Genomic DNA, 18,157 nt, shown 5'->3' with positions numbered 1-18,157 from the left:
AAAACCAGCCCTGCCTTTAATTCAACTCAAACGCCAGTTTTTAAGTATGATACAGGTAGGGAGTGACAAGGAAAGGACTCTGGGAATGTCTGTGCTGGCAGACGGAACCAGGACCCTGAAGAGAGGAAGGGGCTTCATGGTCTTAATCCTAAGAGAAGATGAGGGTTTTGAAGGGGAGAAATGAAAATAGTGTGCATTTCAGGCATGAGAGGGTTTTGATAACAAATGCAGAGGCATGAAATGGTATATTCACTTGGGAGAAAGCAATTAGTCAAGTTTGGTTGGAAAACAGAGAGTATGAAATGCAAGGAGGGGAAAAAGAGGAAGGTGGGAGGGGTGGGATATCAAACAGGTTTTATTTCATTCTAGGCTAAGGAGTTTATATTTCATCTTGGAATCAGCAGAGAAAAAATGAAGTTTCCTAAGGAGAGGAGTAGCATAGCAAAACCTCTGCCATAGGAAGATGAATTTAGCTGAGCAGAAAATAGATTAGAGAAGGGAAAACTTGTTGGTAGAGAGTTCAACTGAGAGTAAGTTTGGGCAAGAGGTAACAAGGACCTGAACTAGGGTGAGAGTTATATAACTAGAGAGGAGGCAAATACAAATGATGCTATAGAGCTAGAATTCATAAGATTTGACAATGAGGGAGCAGAAGTTGGATGGCTCTGTGGATTAAGAGTCTAGCCTGGAGATAGGAGGTCCTGAGTTCAAATCTGATCTCAAACATTTCCTAGCTACGTGATCCTGGGCGAGCCACTTAACCCCCATTGCCCAGCCCTTATCGCTCTTCTGCCTTGGAACCAATATACATACTGATTGGAAGACAGAAGGCAAGGGTTTAAAAAAAAACCCAAACTGGCAACTAATTGAACCCAGGGTAGGTTGGGGAGAGAGTAGATGAGTGGGTGGAGGAAAGAATCAAGTCTGAATCTGAAGTTATGATCCCAGGTGACTGGGAGAATGGTACTACCCTCAAAAGATAAAGAAATGAGGAAGGACAGGTTTAAGTGAGGGGACATGTTCAGTTTGAGATACTGGTCTAAGCAAAGATGTCCAGCAGGCAGTTGGACATAGGGAACAAGAATTTATGAGATATTAGGATTAGCTATACATATATATGTATGTATATATCCATTAGGGAATCAAATGTAGAGAAATAATCAAATCACTTTATCGATGGGAATAGATGAGATCATAAAGAGAAAGGGAGTGGAGATAAAGAGATGTGGGGGCTAAGGACAGAGCCCTAAGAAGGGGATAGGGAACATTCTGTAGGGACTAGAAAATAGATGATCCAGCACAGGAGACACAGAGGAATGAACAGTGTTTCAGAAGCCAAAGGAAAAGATATTGTCTAAGAGAAATGAACAGTGTTAAAAAGCTGTAGAAAGGTCAGTGCAAAGAAAGACCAGCACATTTAGCAATTTAGTGATCTCCATTAACATTTCAGACAGTAGTTTCAAAGAATGGTGAGGAGGGAGAGATTTCAGGGGGCTAAGAAATTTTGAGGAAGTAGAGGAAGCAAAGGTGACTCTTTGAGGGATGGACATACAGACATACAGAGAAAGGCAAGAAACAGAAAAACAAAAGGAGAGGAAAGAGACAGAGAGAAAACAGAGAATAATAGCTTAAAACAATCACAGCAGGGTTAAGTAAAGGATTATTGTTTTAGGAAAGATCTGAATATCTATATGTGGTAGGAAGAGGCATTTGTCTGAGAAAACTAAAGCTGAAAAAAGAGAGAGGATGACTAATTCTCCTCTCAAAATGAAATTGTCTTCTTGATTAAAAAAAAATCCAAACAACAAAAGAGGAATCAATAAAACCTTACTTAGGTCATTTGAAATACTTAGTAACTCTGTATGACTTTTTTGTACTTTATCATCTCAACCTTCTATCTCTTTCTCTAACCAAGGAAGAAATTATGTCTGCTTCAGTGATGAGGAATTTTTTAAAAATACACGTCCCATTAACCTACTTACATGCTCAGCAGAAGCAATACAGGGCAATTTGATCCAAGTGCTAGCAGCAAAAATATTCTTTTATCCTGATTTGAAGGCTAGGGGGTCATTATTATGATTCTAAGAAATATTAACCATGCATGTAGTGCATTAAGTTGCCTACAATCTGATCTCTCCTGTCTTGGATCTTGTCTATTTAAGGGGGCTAGAGAGAAAAAGATAGAGCATCTCTCTCTCTCTCTCTGTCTCTCTCTCTGTCTCTCTCTGTCTCTCTCTGTCTCTCTCTGTCTCTCTCTGTCTCTCTCTCTCTCTGCCTTCTCTAAAAAGAATTGAAATATATTTTCTAGTTAACTTTGTCCTTGGGGTGCAAAATTCTTTTTTCTCCAATCCACTTTACACTCAATACCATAAAAAGAAAATAGCAATCTTCTTATATACGGATGAATTCACAAATAATGAGTTTTGAAAAATAATTTGTCTCTTTATCTCTTCATCTCTTCCTTTTCTTGAAGAGCAGGACTATAGAATCTGCTTCATGCTCATCTGTGTTTTCTTTTCTCTCATTATTTTCATTTGTGGTTAGCTGTCACGAGTCATATCTCCTAGAGGTAACTTGCTCTGTCCAGAGATTTGGTTTGGGTTCAGGTTCTATGACCTGGTAAACTACAAGAGTATCCACTGGACTAAGTGGTGCTGTCTTACCTGCAGAATTTGACAAAGTATTTTCTACAGAGGCGGCAAGATCTTAATTTGAAATTCTTGAGCTCCTGCTGAACTATATAAGCTTCAGTAGTTCTGGTATGTTAGTTTGTTTTAGTCTTACTTCTTTTGTACTAGGAGTGGGCATGGGGCATCAATCATTCACCCTTGCAACATCAATAGGAATTTCACTCTGTTTCTGCCACAATTATAACTATATTTAGCCCTGTGGAAATGAATGTTGGGCCCCTCCTCTTTGTTTTAATCCTGGCTAAGTCCAGAGTGTAGAATTGTATGACTTTGTCTCAATTCATGCTTACTTGAGAAATAGGGCAGAGAATTTTGCCAGCAACATCCCCAAACAGAGAGAGCAATAGAAATCTACTTAAGAGGCAGATCTACTACTTAAGAGGTTCAGTGGATAGAGAGCCAGACCTGGACACGGGTAGGTTGAAATCTAGTCTTGGACACTTCCTAGCTGTGTGATCCTGGGCAAGTCATTTAGCCCCAGCTGCCTAGCCCGTACGGTTATTCTGACTTAGAACCAATATTAGTTTTGATTCTAAGATGGAAGGCTTTAAAAATAAAAAGAAACCTACTTAAGGGCACCCTCCATGTTTTTAAAAAAATCTACTAATGCTTTAGTTTTGTGATCACTTTGGGATGAAAGCACTCTATGATCATTCTCTCTAGTGATATGTAACTAATTATATGGTGGGATGACTGATTCTACAACTTCAAAACAAGAGTCCTGAGGCTGACCAGACAACCAAGGAAGGGACAGCCCAAAAGGAAGCATTTCCTGACTTAGCTATCTTACTTGGCAGGAACATCATTTAAAAAAATCATCTTAGAGCTGCAATTATAATTGAAGAACTCAGAGTACTTGAGGAGAGATTTTAAATTCCCCTGGGGTGGGCAAGGTCTACTCCTATTTTTTACAGATATGGGACTCTGGAGCATAGGAAAAATAAATAGCTCCTCTCCCAAGCCAGGAAGCACTGCCGTGTCCTCAAAGCTTATATTGTCAAAGATTTGTCTACCATATTTCAAAGGCTTTTATGAAGCTTAATGTCAAATAATTTGAGATCCTTTAAAATGTTATGATAATTTACCTTGATATTCTTCTTTGATGTGGTAGCTGGAAAAGGTTTGAATTTTCCTTGAAATCTGAGGGGGGTAAAAGAAGATGTTACTGACATGGCAAAAGGAGGTGAAATGAAAACAGATGGATTTAGCCAATTCATTATGGAACAACAATTAAAAAACAAGACGGCTTCCTTATCTGAATACATCGAGCTGTTCAGTGTCTAAAGAAGATATTTCTATGGTGAATAAGTAATAAAAACCCATATTTACAGAATTTCCAGTGCACAAAGCACTGTCATCACATTCAGCCTAGTAATCTAGGCATTAAAGGTATTATTGTCCTCATTTTACAGATTAAGAAACTGAGGCTTAACAGCTACATTCTGTAAACAAAAACACCACACCCTCACCAAGTCTTTCAAATAGAGTCAAAACACAAACACTCAAGAGAGTCATAGATAGAAAATGATAGCTTTGACAGAAACTCATTTTATCCAAACATTTACTATTGCTGCAGTTTCAAGACAAGACAACTTGACATTTGTTCTAGAACTAGCCAGTATTTCTCACCAGTGCACTGGCAAGTTACTTAAGCCTTTACAGAAGTTTTAGTCCAACTTCTATATTTAAAGGCAAGAAAATGGAGCAATATGAACAATGGACATTATAATGCAGCTTTAAATTAATGCCAACCTACACTTAGGAAAATAGGAGGAAATGATGGAGTAAACTTCAGCCAAAATAGTTCAGGAACTCTGAAGATCCTTATATGCTGGGAAATCCTGTTCCCATGATCTCTGCCACAGTTTCTTTTGCAAGAAGACATTTTTATTTGTTTTCCTTTTTAAACAAAATCTTAACCATAAAAGTTTATCCTATTAACCAACTACTTGTTTTGAAGACCAGATACACATTATGTAAAAGCAGCTGGTAACAATTGTGCACAAGAGAAACATATATAGAATGAATTGGTTAATAAAAACCAGGCATGGGTAAAATTTATAACCATTCTAATGGTATGTAACCTATTTTACAGCTTTTGGCACAGGGATCATTTGTCCACCCAGAAAACCACAAGTAAACCACTTACAGAAACTTTATCCCCCCCGGAGAAGAGCTTTCACTACCTAAGATCTGAGGGCAAGAGGCCTGAAGGGAAAAAGAGGTACGAGATGGAGTGAATGTTGACACTTCACTGTCCATCAAAATACATACTTAAGTCTGGTGTTTGTAAACTTGTCAACTGGAGAGGGATACAACATTGGAAAATCAGAGCTTCGTTGAAGAGTTCTAAGCTTTCCTCCTTCTCTTCTTTTGCTTTGTATGTAACCGACACTCAGTAATATTTGGGCTATGGCTGGTTCAGGATATTGTTTAGCTGTTTTGTCTGTGCCATGTACACATCGACTGAGACTCCCAACACAAAATGTGACCCAGGACCGTATAATGCACCACTGGAAGGAGATTTCCAAACGCTAAAGTTCTGCTAAGGGCCATTTTTGATATGTGATATCTGAAAGCCAAGCGATGTCAAGAGCATCGACACATTTCATTTTCGTTCATGTGGGGAACTGAGTATTTTGGTACTATTTCAGTAGTTAAATTGAAAGCACATACTCTCCTGTAAACTGAAAAAGAAGCCACTTTTGAAAAAGGCAAATACTCTGCTCCAAACTGTCTCATGGAATGATGATTTAATCAAAACAAACCGAGCAGACATGGGAGGTAATTTAGTCAAGAGCAATTGGGTTGATGATAGTGTCCACTACCCAAATGGTCCTCAACTTGATGAGAAGTTTCATTTATTCAGGGGTCTGCAACCGCCCTTGCTGAAAGCTTTTGGTGGTAGAAAGAAAAAATCCTAAAAATATTCATCCCTCTCACACTCCCCCTGCCCCACCATGCTTTAAATTTAATGCATTCCTAAAAATAAACTAATTAGAGAACTTAAGATTTTTTTTCCTAAGTATCCTTTGAGAGAAATATAAGATGACATAGCTTACTGGATTCTAATAACTAGCATTGTTAGGAGAAAGTGCCCTTCCCTGCTAAGAGATAGAGAAACAGAGCATTCAGGCAATTATTGAAAGAAATGAGTAATGGCTTGCTGTAGAATCTCTCGCCGCTTACCTTGTTCTTCAGAGTACTCAATAGCTTCCATATAGCTGGGAATCCAAGGGTTTCTGAACATGGTTGCACAAACAAAGACTTCAACTAATAGCAACTCCTCTATGGCAGCTAATTCTTAAGCAGCCACAGCCCTAGGCCCGTCTAAGCGAAATGATGTTGAGATCTTTCATAGCCCAGGACCGGCACTGTCAGGCACTAGCGTCCTGGGGAGTACAGTAAATGCATAGCAGCGGGCTGCAAGCTGCAACAGCTCAAACCAGTAATCAGATTACAAGGAGAAATTAGGCACATGAATACTAAAACAGACTGGATCACAGTGATTGGGAGATTTATAATATTACCACTTCAAAGCCGAGGCCAAAGGACAACCCAAGTTTCTGGCCAAGTCGACAATGCAGCAACCTAAGCCTAACCATCTTCACAGGCATTTAAAAGCAATCCCTAGGCTCTCTCCCCAAAATCACAAAGACTGCTGGGAGGATGGGGGAGAAGCAGAAGCAAAACTGTTCCCAGGCTTTTAACTAATATCATTAAATGAAGCATTTTTACCTAATAGGCAGCCAAAAAGAACACTTAAAAGTCAAGATTTATGGGCAACATATGAGTGAAATTGTGGGGAAAAGAAAAGACAGAGACTACTACAAGTCCAAAAAATGTTAATCTGCGACAGAAGGTGTTTCATATTACACTTGTCCTTTGAATTGCCCCATTTTTTTAAACTCCAGTTCATTTAAAGAACAAATATAGTGTTGATTCTATAACACACTGAGAAGGTGAAGACCCCTAATAGAATCACAGACAGTAAGAGTTGGAAGGGCTTTGAGAAAGCGATCCAGGAAAAACACCATGATTTTACAGAGGAAGACATGAGGACCAGAGAGGCAGAAACGCTTTGTTCAAGCCATGGCAGATAGAGGGCTATTCTCTGTTTCCTGACTCTGCAGCCAGTTGGCTTTTTACTGGCCCACTCTGCTAACCTAGCTAACCTAGCTAGACCAGACCTGGAGCAGAGATATGCTGAAGGAGTTGATTATCTACTTTAAATTTAAAGTGTATAGAGGCAGCTAGGTGGTGCTGTGGATGGAGCACCAAGCCTGGAGTCAAGAAGTCTCAACTTCCTGAGTTCAAATTTAGTCTCAGACCCTTCCTAACTGTGCGACCCTGGACAAGTCCCTTAACCTCTCTTTGTCTCAGTTTTCTAGTCTGTAAAAGGAAGATAATAATAGCATCCACCCTGTAGAGTTATGAGATAAAACAATATATTTGTAAAGCACTTGGCTAATCTAAAGTGCTAAATAAATGCCAGTTATTGTTATTCTTAATATTCAACATGTCTTGAATGGAGTTTGTGTAATTCTTTTTTACTATTAATTTGGAACATTATTATCAGCTGGCTCTTTGTTTCAACTTGGCATTCCTTCAGCTCTACTCTCATTGTCTCTCTCATTTATACACAGTGGGCTGTTCCAAACTCTTAACCCACAAGACTTATCCCCAACCTTCTACTTCAATAAGAAAGGGCCATCAACATGAGAACCCTCAACTACTTTCCTTTATTCCTTAAAACTTCTCAGCACAACACCTCCAATTATTCATTCTCATTATCTCTGTCTCTCTCCCAATATTTACATAGTACCTACTATGTGCCAGGCACTGATGTGTGAATCTATATAGATAAACCCTGTCTGTACATAGTTGCTTACATTTTTACCTCCCCATAAGAGGAGCTTCTCTACTTCCTTTATTAGTATTACTCATGATTAACAGTGCCTGGCACATGGTAGGCATCAAAAAATGCTGGTTGACTAATTGACCCACTCTTCCATTTCATCCTTCTAATCAAAAGTTTTCAGACTTCCTATTGCCTCTTTGGATAAAAATAATAATACTCAGCTTGCTATTTCAATCCTTAAACATTCTCGTTCCCTCCTACCTTTCCAATTTTGTGCTGATTCCTTTCATACATTTTCCATGATAGACAAATTGACCAGTTAGCTGTTTTCTAAGCATATCACTCCATTTCTTATTCCCTGGACTTTGCAGAAGTGGCCCTCATTTCTGCTATGTGCTCCCTTGTCATATCATCATAGAATCCCAAGTTTCCTTAAAAGCACAACTCATATGTTTCTCCCTTCTGGAGCCCCCCATCCCACCTCTTCCTGATCTTCCCCAACTCCCCCAATGAATCAGTATTCATCTTCTTTAAAATGATTTTTATATTATTTATTTACTTTGTTTCACCTTATTTGAATATGCCTTGTATCCTCTGAATTAAACTTAAGTTTCTTCATGGCAGAGACTATTTTATTTATTTGTTTATATCTCTTGTGCCTGCTTCTGGACTTGGCACATAAATGTTAAATAAATATTTGTCTAGTAAAATTGCTTGCAAATACACTAGGATAGCCTCAATCTTATTTCTTTCTCTTTTTAACTTCTAAACTCTAGAAAAAGTTGTCTCCAACTAATAACTCTACTTCCTGACTCCCCATTCATATCTCCAGAATCTGTTTCCTTTCTCCACCATTCTATTAAAACCGATATCTCTAAAGCTAATTTATAATTTCCTAATCACCAAGTCCAAGGGCCTTTTCCTCAGTCTTTATCCTCCTTCATATTACTACAACATTTGACACTGTTAAGTGCCTTTTCCCTTCTAGTCAATCTCTACCTATTGGCCCCAGACATATGTCTCCTGATTCTCCCATTTAACTCTTTCCAACCTCTTAAAACAGCAATTTCCTAAGAGTCTGAACTTTGCTCTCTTCCCTTGGAATCTGATTCATTTACTCTCAGACTATTAATTCTCACTTTCATGCAGGTTTCTCTCTAGTCTATAACCTCCTCTCCAAACTGATGTCTCTAGTTGTCCACAGGTCATCTCTATAGAGTTGTTTCATTAGCACCTAAATATAATACCTCTCAAATCAGCATCACCATGTTTTCCTCAATCTCCTCTTCCTTCTGATCACCCTTTCTGCCAAAGGCACTCTCATTCACTCCATCTCCCAGATTTGAAACCTTGGAGTCACCTTTTAATCTTTTCCCACCATCGCTTCATAATTCAATTAAATTCAACAAATATTTGCCAAGTAACTTCTGTATCTCATGCTTAAAGACTGAAAATGTAGATGAAAAACAAATTCTACATTCAGGAGGTTTACAATTTTAATAGGAAAGGATGGAAGAGTGGAGAGATGGGACACATATAACCATGAAACAAAGGTGAATGTGATAAATGCCAAGAACTTTGTTGGTAAAATATCATGAAAAATCTGAGGAGGTAGAAATCACTCTGTGATAGGAAGATTTGGGGTTGGTGATGGAAGAGATTAAGGAAGTCTTAATGAAGGCAGTATCTAAAGTGGGTCTTAAAGGAAAGGAGGAACATGGAGGTTTGGCATCAATAAAATACATTTGGAGATAGGAGAGGAGAGGATAAGACAGGAATGGAGCATAGTTTACATCTCTTGAAACTTGTCAAGAAATAAATGTTTGAGGGGGGCTAGGTGGCTCAGTGGATAGAGAGCCTGGCCTAGGGATGGGCAGTCCTGGGTTCAAATGTGTCCTCAGACACTTCCTAGCTCTGTGATCCTGGGCAAGTCACTTAACCCCCATAAATAGCCTTTACTGCTCTTCTGCTTTGGAACCAATACAAACTATTGATTCTAAGATAGGATGATATGGATTTAAAAAAAAAAAAAGAGAGAAATGTTTACTAAAGGTGGGGATAGGGCTTGATGATTTTCTAATAACATTACTATTTTTTAAATATCTTCAACATCTCTAACATCTGTCCCCTATTCTGCATTTCTCCACTGCCACCATCCTGGTAGAGATCCTTGCTCCCAATCTTGTAGACTGTTATAATAGCCTTCCAATAGATATTCCTATTTCTACTTTTTCCTCCTCTTTAAACCAGCCTTCACAAAGTTTTCAGACTTACTTTCCTTTTACACAGATTTCATTGTGTCAAGTCCTTATACAAAACCTTTCAACATTCAACGAATCACATATAATTGGAAAAAATAGTTTAAAAACAAGCAAACAAAAATCAATCAATCAACAAATTAAAATTCCTCTGCTAGCCACTGGGGATCTTCTAGGTTAGCTCCAACCTGATTACATGCATAACTGTCCATAGACTCTACATGCCGGTCCAAATGGAATGGACCGTTTACCTTGCCCATACATGTCCCATCATCTCCAACTTTGGAGCTTTTACTTACAATCTTTCTTAAACCTTGAATTTCCTTCCCCACCCTTGAAAGTTCAAGTTTCTTCTCCTCCAAAGAGTTTTCCCCAATTCTTTTCCCTTGCCACCCACAAACTGGGCACAACACTTTGCTTACATTTCTCTGATAATACTTATAATGGATTAGTACACACTGTAGAATCATATCAGTCATAGCTACCTACTAGTCTATGAGCCCATGAGGGACAGCACTTACTGTATATAAGGAACGTGTTTGTGAAATCGAATGAAACCTAACCCTCCTGATGTTGTGGAATGGTCCATGGATTTGGAGTCAGATGCCTGGGTTCTGGATTTTATTTTTCCTTTTTAAAAAACCCTTACCTTCTGTCTTAATACTGGTTCTTATAAGAAAGTGGCGCGCCGAGGGCTAGGCAGTGTGGGTTATGTGACTTGCCCAGGGTCACACAACTTAGAAGTTACTCAAGGACTCTAGGAGTCTAGGACTGTTACTCTATCTACTATACTACTTATACTCATTCTGGCTTTTCTTACCAGTTGTTAGAAGTACCAGTTTGGGTCACTCGCTTCGGTTTCCTCAAATGTAAAATCAAATGAAATGATTTTTTAGGTGCTCTCTAGCTCTAAAACAGATGACACCTCAAGAAAAGGAGGTGAAATCAGTGATTACATCCAGTGGCAGCAGCAGTCCACTTGTTTTGATGGAGAATTTGATTCAACAATCATTTACTCCCTGCCTACTATGTGCCAGGCACTCAATATTGTGAGTCGCCTCCATAACGATTATGATTACGAACGTAACATGTCAGCCTGAAGAAGAAATGAGGTCTATGAGTAAAGACATTAGGATCCCGACCAGCTCAGATGGAAAGCACATTTCAAGGTCAGGCCTGATAAGGAATGTTTCTTGTCTTCTTTTCTTCTTTTTCCAATGGTTTGGGGTGGAGGTGGGGGGAGGGGGAGGTCATGTTTAGGATGGAAAAATGAAAGCAGTTGATTCTGGCAGAAAATTATGAGATATGACAAAATAATTCAGCATCACTCCCACTCTTGTACCCTTGTTCTGGAAAATGACTGTGTTTTGGCAGAACTGATCACAACCTGAATAAACAATGTTTCCTTTCAATTATTATTAAGCCTCCCGTACATTTCTGAGCAATATGCATTATGATGAAATTCCAGCGCAGAGGAAAAAAAATCCGGCGATTCCCTTGAAGTTTGATGTGATGGGACTTTATTGGAATTACTTTCTTTTAACCCTCTTAGTTTCTCTGTGATGAAGAAATTAAGTGAGCAGCAGAGTTAAATGCAGTCAAAACTGTCACAAGAAATTACTGAACATTTAGCCCAAATGCGTGCCAACACTACTCCAAACTATGGCTAGAGCACTTAATCTTCCTGCCCTGAATCTTTTCCCAAAGGAAAACAAAAGTAGTTTTGTGGAGAAAGTTACTTATATGGCAGCAGGCAGTTTCTGAGCACTTTGATAACGTTATTAGAAAAAGAAATCTGAGCTCTCACAGAGAAGGGAACCAGAGAGCCACTACTTGCATGTCTATTCGTTCTCTCAAAGTCAAGAGAGAAAATGTTGCCACAGACCTGGTATATCGATTTGTGTTGTTCAGTCATTTTCAGTTGTGGCCAACTCTTTGTGATGCCACGTGGGGTTAGAATATAAGCTCTTTAAAGGCAAGAGCTATCTGGGTGGCTTAAATTTGTGATCTTTTTGTTGTTGAGCCATTTTAGTCATATCTGACTCTTGGTGATCCCATTTGGGGTTTTCTTAGCAAAGATACTAGAACGGTTTGCCATTTCTTTCTCCAGCTCATTTTACAGCTGAGGAAATTGAGACAAACAGGGTTAAGCCACTTGCCCAGAGTCACACAGTTAAGGCACATCTGAGGCTAGATCTGAACCCAGGACCTCTTCTGTCTAGACCTGGCTTTCAATATACTGAACCACCTACCTGTCCCCTACTGAATTATTTATTAACTTATACATTAGCTTAGTTTAGAGGCGCTGCTTGCTTCTTCCTCAATGGTTTCTGGCACATAAGGTACATTAATTTTCTTTTGACCTGTTTGCTTATTGTCCATCATAAGCACCAGAGGCCAATGAATCCCATTGGGGCATATCTTCCATTCCTCTGGCCAAGAAGAGCCTGCCAACCTTCATCAGTCTTCATCCTACTTAGTTTTCGACTGCTTTATCAACTCTAGTTTAATTATTTTTATTAATTTATTTGTTTGTTTGTTTTTTAAAACCCTTACCTTCCGTCTTGGAGTCAATACTGTGTATTGGTTCTAAGGCAGAAGAGTGGTAAGGGTAGGCAATGGGGGTCAAGTGACTTGCCCAGGGTCACACAGCTGGGAAGTGCCTGAGGTCAGATTTGAACCTGGGACCTCCCATCTCTAGGCCTGGCTCTCAATCCACTGAGCTACCCAGCTGCCCCCAACTCTAGTTTAATCATGTCAAGAATTTCAATATCTATGGGGCTCAGTTCCTCTAGAATTATATCAGTGGTGTGAACCCTAGACAAAGATTGCATATAGCAATTGTAATATTCGATTGTACTATAATAGCACTTGTAAATTCTCCCACAGAAGACTGGGGCCACAGTACTTTCTTGCAGCATAAAGATTCTGAGGACTGTAAAAGGTGTAAGTCATGTACCTCTTTACTCCCATGATCACCAAAGGTAACCAAATGGCATCTGAAAAGAAAAGACTATGGTGGGTCTAGGCCAGTTGAGGCATGTTACCGATGAGGAGGAAAGTGAAATACATTATTGAGAAATGGGATACACTAAATAGAGCATACACAAGTACTCATTAGATACTGTAAGAAAAAGCACTCCAAGAGGCAGCTAGGTGGTTTAGTGGATAGAGCCAGACACTTCCTTAGCTGTGTGAGACCCTGGGCAAGTCACTTAATCCCCATTGCCTAGCCCTTACCACTCTTCTACCTTAGAACAACAACAACAACAACAAAATAGTATTGATTATAAGACAGAAGAGAAGCGTTTGGGGAGGAAAAAAAGTACTGCAGGGTGTGTGATCCACACTAGTAGGGGAGACCACACAACTGCCTACATACAGTTTTCTACTATCCTTTGGTAGAGTCAGTATAACAAAAAAGAGTGCTGGTCTTGGAATCAAGAAGATCTGGATTTTAATCCTGCCTCAGATGTGAGCTGCGTGATACAATGAATCTTCCTCAGCCTCAGTTTCCTCACCTGTAAAATAAAGTATAAAGGAACTAGATACAGAGACCCTGAAGGTCCCATCAAGCTCAAATCTAAGTTCCTATGAGGAAAGATGCAGAGTGATGAAAATTAGATGCAAAAAATTCCAGATTACCAAAAGACTGAAAATTACTTCTGTCTGGTCTTGAATTTATTTCAACAAACAAGCTCATTTCTTAATAGATAAAACAAAGGGAAGACGGACATGAAATTCCTAGAACAGATTTCCTTCTTTCCTTTTCTAAAGGGCAAAGAGGTGATATAACACATTTTATTTTAGTTTGTATTTTTTAAAAACCCTTACCTTCTGTCTTAGAATGAATACTGTATATTGATTCCAAGGCAGAATAATGGTAAGGGCTAAACAATAAGGGTTAAGTGACTTGCCCAGGGTCACATAGCTAGGGAATGTCTGAATCCAAATTTGAACCCAGGACCTCCTGTCTCTGGGCCTGGTTCTCAATCCACTAAGCCATCTAGGTGCCCTGATATGACACATTATAGAGAGAGGGTCACATAGGAGGAAAGAAAAAATGGAGAGAATCAAAGAATTTGAGATTTGTTAATAGTCTCATCAATAGCATGTAATCAATATTGTTACATAATGTGTACTAGTGTATGCTCTATTTGGGTAATAGTATGTAATCATAAGACTAAAGAAGGCTATTTCTATTACTCCAAAGAAAGAAAATGCTAGCATTTTAGAGGTAGGAAAAAAACAATTTGAACATATGTGTTCTCAAAGTGCTGAAGAGAGTGAAGTCAAAAGGCATGCATTTAGGTCACGGAATAACCCTTTCTGGGGCTATGAGCCTAGCTCGGTGAAGAACCAAAAGGGCAACAACAATCTGATGCCATTTCTTAGTGCTGCAAGAAACATTTAAATAGTTCCTGCAGTGGGAATCCATGGGATCATCAGTTGGAAGAAGAAAAGGAATAGAGAGAAGTAGACTCATTAGCAAAAATAAATGGAAAGAATAAGCACCTTTCCAACAACTGGCTTCTAGCAATTTTCTATCATTTCCAAAATGATGTGAAAAAGGTATAGGTCCAGAGAGAATAAAGCACCTTTAAAAAGCTCACAGAATCAAAAGCTCCCAACAAGGGGCTGGCAAACACTTGTAAATCTTTCATGATAACAGTGGATGTCAGCCGAAGAGGCCATCCCTGGAAAAATAGAAACAAAATCTCATAGAGGTATCCCGACCCACTCTCCTAACAGGTATAGATGCTGTCACATTAATGGACCCCGGGGGCCTCTGGGAAAGCTGTCTGACCAATACCTGCACTGAGATTCCCGGTAAGGCTTCATGCCATTGCCAGACACTAGTTAGCAGCTGCCTGTTCAATTATTTCCATTCTTTTGAAATATGGGCAGAAACTTGACATGGCAAGCAAGGCAGGGCTCCCTGAAGATTAAGCTATTGATTGTAAGTGTGCCTGTTACAGAAGAAAGATATTCCCTGATTTTATACATCATCTGTTGATAAATTTCAAAAAAACTAAAAAGTGTCAGAGACAATTCAATGAAAATTATTATATGATACAAAAAACTCGGCATGATTAAAATTTTAAAGTGAAAAATATATTTTACAGCTCAATTCAGGGCTTGTGTGTCTGCATGTGTGTGTTTGGATTTTCTTTTAAGCACTTAGAATGGTCAGACATGATATTCTCATTCTTCTTACTGGATTTTATTTATGTGTGTGCGCTCCTAATATGGAGCAAACCTGCCTAATATGAGATTATCTGTTCGGTGGAAAACACTTAATCCTTTTCATTTCCCTTTTATCACGTTAAACAACAAATTCCAGATTCCTGATTTGAGCATGATCTTCCTCCTGTGTGGACCATGAAATCATTGGGTTAGTGGTGATATTTTGGATGAGTCTGCAAATAAAATCTTTACTTGTGTCACTCCATAAGATAATCTAAAACAGACCAAATATGTGGAGAGATTAAAAAAAAAGACTTTCAGCAGAAAGAATGATTACAAATTGACAGCTATTTCAACATGTAATGTGGTGAAGGACATTACCAGCCTTGCTCCAGAGGAGCAGTTTTGAATTTAAAAAGGAAAAAACAAAACAAAGCCTTGCAACACTTCCCTAAACTTTGCCCCCTGTATTTAAAAAGCATGTCTGAGGCTGTGCAAAGAACATTTCAAAGTGGAGATTGCCTTACTTCCTAGCATAAAGTGCAAATCAACTTTGAATATTTAGCTAATAATTCTTGAAAAGATTCAGATACCTGAGGTCTCCCTCAGGGAGGCAGATGGATCAATGATTTCTTTAAAAAACCCTGGCCTTTGTATCTTTTATTTCTACCTTTTTAAGCTTACTTTTGAAACATAAGACAAGTTAAAAGATAGCACGGCTGAACATTTATCCCCAAATGCTGGAGCATCCTTCACCATAAGGCAACTGCTGGTTCTGTCCTGGGCTGTCTGAAACTTCTAAGATGTCTGAGACCCAGCAGAAAAAAGAAACTGCACCATGGTTTCTTTGGTGTGTTTGTACTAAAAGTGACAAACTATTAAAACTACTAAGTAGTCTTTAAAAAAAAAAAGCTAAAATCTTACCTTCTAAGTATCAATTCTAAGAAAGAAGTTCAAAAAGTTAAGTGACTTGCCTTAGGACAGCTAGGAAGTGTGTGAGGTCATGTTTGAACTCAGGTCCTCCTGACTCCAGGTCTGGCTAGCCACTGAGCTACCTAGTTGCCCTTCCCTTCTCTTTCCTCCTAATATCTCTCCGCATGATTTCCTCCATATTTGTTTGAGTAGAAAGGAAGGTCCTTTTGTTTTTGTCTTTATATCACCAGCCTAGCACATAGTCAGGATTTAATAAATCTGTGGAGAATTGAATTAGATTCTGAACAGGGCACAGCACTCATCTGTTAGGTTTCCTTTTGCACCAATAAAGTTCTAGGAGTTGCAAAAACTGACTTGAGAAGAAGACCTTTCTCCTTGCCCTCTGAGTGCTTATCACATAAAAAATGTTCAATGCCAGCAGGAGGAAACATTTCTAAGTAATGCAAATGCTGATAAGGATGATGATGGTGGTGGTGATAACATTTCTTAGTCAGACTAAAGAGGGGATCCACTCATTCTTCTACTCATCATCTATGTGTTCAGTTTATTCTTTTTATGCCCTTGATTCTTGTCTTGGAAATGAAGAAGATGAATGGATAAAAGTAAGGGTGTGTAGACTGGAGGGGATGGGAAAAGAAAGGAAAAAACAAGCAGAAAGGAGAGGATAGAAGAAAAGGGTAGGGATTGCACAAAGCTGGGGGCAAACACCTGATGTAATAGCATTGCACACTTGACTGGAGATGGGAAGGATAAATGGCCCATTTGGTTATATGCCTGCATGCGTCGAATAGCCAACAACCTTTGCTAATGATCACGACAACAAAAGATAAATGAAGGGCCAAGAATTTAGGTATGTGGTTACCTCTCCCCTTGGACGTGCATAATTCAAACAGGTTTAAGACCAATTTCCAGACTAGGCTCAGGAACACCAATCTCAATGAAAACTTGTGGGACAATTTGGTTGGATATTTGAGGGCTGAACCCAGCTGCGAGATTTCCGAGATGCAGATTTTCCCCTCTGAGCAAGACAAATGCCATGTGTCAAAAAAACTTGGCCTGAAGACCTATCTTGGAAACACACAGGAAATACACTTGCTCCTTCTTTGTGGAGAACAAGAGGCGCCTGAATTCAGACAAGTCTTTTGACATATCCCCTTCCATTTGTTCCAATTGAAACAAAACTCTACCTGAAATTTCAGTTCAAGGGTCATCCTAAAAATCGAATTGAAAAGAACTCAAGTGTATTAGATTGGGATGGAAGCTTTCTCTTATTTGCAGCAGCTTTCCAGCAAGTCAAGAATCTGGAGGGGGCCAGAATTATCTCGGGGGTGGGGGTTGGGGGGGGAGGTGTGTGTGAGAATAGATTCACAGTTTTAAGGCTATATCAATAAGTGCTTTCTTTTCAAGTGCTAAGTTATGCATTATTATCAGCAATCTGCCATAGAAGGGAAACTGCTCCCCTGGGTTATCTTTATAAAATTGTTCTTTTGATTGCCTGCAGGGAAATAAAAGGAATAAGAAAGAATGAGAAGCTCACTGCTCTTTAGGTCCATATCTGAGCAAAGGATTATAAAGCTTACAAAGGACTGTAGTGAAAAAACCAGAGCTTCTTATTTACAAAGAAGGAAGGAAAGGAAGGTTCAGAGAAGGCAGGTGAAATTCTGGAGGTCCCACAGCTCCTAAGTATCACAATCCAAGGCAGGCCATTCCAAAAGACCCAATCCAAAATCTTCCAAAAATAACCAATAGTTGTCTACTATGTGCTTCCTTTCCCAGGGCTTCTATTCTTTTTTCTCCCCTGTTACACATACATAGACTAGTCCTCGGGAAATACTTTGTTATTAAGCCTTTACAGATTAAAAATTATCTGAAGCATTCTGCAGGGCTTCCCTTAAGATAACTTAAGACAGTTGCTTTATATGATTTCCTTTCCCACTGCATCCCCGCATAAAGAGCACCCAAAAAACATAAAAAAGGAATAAAGGAAATATTATGACTTCTTTGGTAAAAGCTAACAGCACAATGGTTGGGTTTTATTTTATTTTTTTTTTCCTCTTACCTCCCCCAACTAACCTCCAGGCTTCAAATCACACAGAATACTATGTCTGCGAATGAAAATTCGAAGTGCAAATCCATCGTATCATAATGCACGATAATTAATGGAGCAGCACTGGGCCATGTCTCTCTGGGTTTGGACTCTGGCTCTTAGCAGCATGTTAGGTTTAGCT

General features: G+C 39.1%; 1 long non-coding RNA gene across 2 annotated transcripts in view; it reads right to left on the bottom strand.

The window, feature by feature from the left end:
• Positions 1–18,157, bottom strand: part of LOC123250365 — a 162,512-nt gene that overhangs the window by 16,138 nt on the left and 128,217 nt on the right. For both annotated transcript variants that reach the window (XR_006506398.1, XR_006506399.1), the window contains one exon: positions 3,776–3,830. This is a non-coding gene — a long non-coding RNA (uncharacterized LOC123250365). The remainder of the gene's footprint in view (positions 1–3,775; positions 3,831–18,157) is intronic.

Source organism: Gracilinanus agilis, chromosome 5 (genome assembly GCF_016433145.1).
Source record: "Gracilinanus agilis isolate LMUSP501 chromosome 5, AgileGrace, whole genome shotgun sequence".
NCBI classification, from domain to species: Eukaryota; Metazoa; Chordata; class Mammalia; order Didelphimorphia; family Didelphidae; genus Gracilinanus; species Gracilinanus agilis.
Note: the sequence above shows the minus strand (reverse complement) of the source record. Positions and strands in the feature narration are given on the sequence as shown.